This window comes from Marmota marmota, unplaced genomic scaffold (assembly GCF_001458135.2).
Source record: "Marmota marmota marmota unplaced genomic scaffold, marMar, whole genome shotgun sequence".
In the NCBI taxonomy this organism is placed as follows: Eukaryota; Metazoa; Chordata; class Mammalia; order Rodentia; family Sciuridae; genus Marmota; species Marmota marmota.
The window spans coordinates 15855436-15859258 of NW_026000241.1; the positions used below are offsets into that span (position 1 = coordinate 15855436).

The 3823-nt window shown below is 46.8% G+C and overlaps 1 pseudogene; it reads right to left on the reverse strand.

Moving 5' to 3' along the window:
- Positions 1-361: 361 nt before the first annotated feature.
- LOC107145504 lies at positions 362-3408 on the reverse strand (annotated as a pseudogene).
- Between the last annotated feature and the right edge of the window lie 415 nt (positions 3409-3823).

The following is a 3823-nucleotide window of genomic DNA, read 5'->3' on the forward strand; positions in this document are numbered from 1 at the left end:
CTGTTAGAGCCCTAGAGTAGAGCTCTGATATGGGTGGGATAGGTGGACTATTAAAGTAGAGATAAGACTCTTGTAGGGATACTAGGGTGAGCAGTGAGTGAGGTTGCCCCTGAGGAAAGAACACTGGACATTGGGATCAAAATTTGAAATGGCTAGGTTTAGGGTTTTGGTGATGTATAGGGCCCAGATCAAGCAAAGCCTTCTATACCAGGAAACACATCTGGGCTTGATTTAGGGAGTGGGGGATGGAAGTGACATAATCAGACAGTGTTTAAAAAATTCCTGCAGATTAACAGAGTGTGTTGGGACAATGCAAGAGGCAGGGAAACATACAGAAGATGATGCATTAATATATAAAGAAGATGATGACATTTGTGGGGATGGAGAGGGCTGGGTAGACTCCTGATATATTTTGGAGGGAAGATGAACAAGTCTTGCCTACAATTGGGTTTGAGGAATAAGGGATGAGCAAGGAGTTAATGGCCTCCTGCTTTCTGCCTTGGGCACCCAGGTAAAGAGTTGAGGGTCCTCTGAGATGCTCACTGCATCTGTCACTTCCAGACTGCTCCTGACTACCTTCCATACTTGAATTTCTCCTCCATGCTGTTTTTTTCCCCTCATCCTGCTATATTTTCTTTAATTAAGTACAAGGCATATCACCTAGATATCATTTATTTCAACCACTGCTCTGCTTGGTTGCCAGTCTCTTGTCTCTTTCTTCAGCAATAGTAAGGCAGATTCCTTTTCCTCATGGAAGAGAAATCCGTGGTTTGTTTCCTTTGTCAATAACAAAAACTTTGGAGAGCCGGGTGGCAAAGCTGTTGCCACTGGCATCTTTCACATGAACCACATCAAAAGAGCCAGGATCAATCTATCTATCTCTATGTCTCTGTCTATCTATCTCTTTCTCTCTCTCCTTCCCTGCGTCCCCCCTCCTCCCTCCCCCCTACCTTCCTCNGAGGCCTCTCATCTTTGGGGACACATGGTACCCAGCCAGAGCTTGGTATTCAATAAGCTGGAGATGGGTGCCATACCTCTCTTCATTTATCTTATCAAAAGCCATCAGGGACTCATAGACAGTGGACTTTAAAAAGCTCTGGGAACCCTCAAGGTCTAGCAAAATCCAGGTGGATAGTATCTCCATTTCTCCAAAATGCAGTTTTTAATAGGAAGGTCTTAGGGAGGTCTCCCTAAGATCTCCCAGTAAGTCCTGGTGAAAAGTAGACATTGTCTTTAGTGGCTCCTTTGCTCTCACTTGTGATTATGCACATAGGGAGGCTCTGAGAGTCTGTCCAGAACCAAGAGGGCAGGAGGCTACATTTGAGGACAGCCGAAGGGGTAGGACAGTGCTTGTCAGGTCTGCCACTTGGGAAGATGGGAGGGAAACAGGCAGCACCAACATAGAGAAACCAGCCTGGGCAGACTCGACCTTGTCACGTGGACCTTGTGTCCTGACATGTATATGAGCCTGTGTGCAAGTGAGCATGTAGCCGCAGGTGCCAAGATGTGCATCTAAGGCCAAAGCTGCCTGGCCAGGGCCCCACCCATGGGAATGGTGCCAGTGGGAGGTTCTGCCACAGGCAGCCTCCTGTCAAAGCTGGTACTATAAATGACTTGAGAAGGCAGCAGTCTTTCCTTCCAGTGGGGCTGTGCATGCGTGCGAACACACACACACACACACACACACAGCACTATGATTGTGCTTTATCAGCAGCCTGGGAATGATGCAAACTTTGGCCATTATCTGCTCTGTCTACCTGCAATCCAACCCAGCCCATATTGGCAGAGACCACCAGAAACCTATGACTGAGCCAGACCTCAGGACCTGGGAAGTTTGGGTGAGAGAGGCCATAGATGTTAGTAGCCAAGCAACAGTAGCTTCTATCATCCTGGCCAGGTGATAGCTGGTACCTAAGCTATGTAAGAGGCATTAAGGGACAATCCATGTGGTGGCTAAAAGTATGAGGTCCTACCTCAAAGGGCTCAGAGTCAACTAAAGACTCTGTTCTTTTTTTTTAAGTTGTTGATAGACCTTTATTTTATTCATTTATTTGTATGTAGTACTGAGAATCAAACCCAGTGCCTCACACATGTCAGGCAAGCACTCTACCATTGAGCCACAACCCCAGACCAAGACTCCGTTCTTTCAAGAGATTAAACCACACCTGGGCTGAGGGCACACAGGGCCTTCCTACATTGCTCCAGGGGCTATTCCTTTGTAATAAGGTTTCAGGGTGGGGCATGTCTTCCCCCAAACCCAGGGTCCCTGGGGCTGAGTCTAGGGCAGTGCTCTTTTTTGTACAGAAGTTCTCTGGGTAGGGCAAGGCTGGAATTTTGCGGGTAGTAGGGAAGAGAAAGGCATATTCTCCCTCGAGTCTTCTTGGGTTTTGGGGTACCCTGATAATGTTCCATCTCAGCCCCAAGGGTTCAGAGTCTATCTCAGATCAGACTTTGTCTTGCTCTCAAATTCCCCAAAACACTTTGTAACCACCAACTTTAGACCGAATGTCCTTTTCTCCTCAGTGCTCAGGAGTCCTGGCTGGCTGCCCTTTTCTCTCTCTCTCTCAGCAGTCACACCAATTCTTCCCAAATTAGCACCTCCAGTTACCATACACATGTTACCAGTGTCAAACTTGATGAAATCGGTAGTCTTGCCAGTCTCCAAATCAATCTGAATGGTATCATTCACTTTGATTAGGGGATCAGGGTAGCAAATGGTTGGAGCATCATGAGTCACTAGAAGAGGGATTCTTTTTGTGCCCACAAAGGTCTTTCTCACTTTGCACAATGTGTACTTGGCCTCCTCAGGTGTAATATGATGAACAGCAAAATGACCCTTGGTGTCACAGATCAGACAGAAATTCTTTCCAGTCTTATCAATGCTGATGACATCTATAAAACCGGTGTGGTATGTTATATCAGTTTGGACTTTGCCATCAATCTTAATGAAGTGCTGAATGCAAATCTGTCTTACTTCATCTCCTGTCAGGGCATACTTAACTCTGTTCCTTAGAAAAATGATGAGAGGAAGATGTTCTCTCAGCTTGTGGGGACCAGTGGATGGATGAGAAGCAAACACACCAGTCAGTTTAATTCAGCATCCAATACTTTGGAGCTGCTACCCACTGCTTCAGATGCTTCTTGGGACCATGAGCCATGGCTGCTCTAGGCACAGAAAGAGGCCTCCTTCTTCCGTGTGCTCCATGCTGTTCTTGATCTGCTTTGTCTCTTCTCTGTTTTTTGTGTGTGCTACTCTGTCTTTGGGTCTCTGTTTTTCTGACTAGCTTTACTAGACTATCTAGCTGGATTAGTCTTCCCAGATCCTTTCAAGAGGAGGCAGCAGGTCTCCTGCTAAGAAAGGAGGGAAGTAAGATCTAGGCAGAGACTCCTGGTGGTTAGTCAAGTGGATACACAACAGATCCTGCCCACAGGTCTCTATTTTGGGGTCACTTTTGGACATGAATGAGGTTCTGTAGACAGCAACCCTGCTCTCCTGTTGTGCACTAGGCCCAGAGTCAGTCCCAGAGGGGTATGCACCTGGTGCCTTCAGTGTGCCAGGGTCAAATACAGTGCACAAAGCACTCTAAGGGGCCCACAGCTTAGTGGATAGAGTAGGCAGAGGAAAAAATCAGTGGGCAGTAGAGTAGAGCTGATTTATTCTGGCAGTTCAGGGAGTCACCATAGAAGAGATGATGCTAAAAGTCCTTTTCAGAGGTCTCAATTTTCCCAGTGAGAGGAATTTTTCATCTAGGATCCACAGAGAAGGCTGCATCAAGGAGCAGTACGACATGATGAAGGAAGAGATTGGGGTCCCAAAGATCCA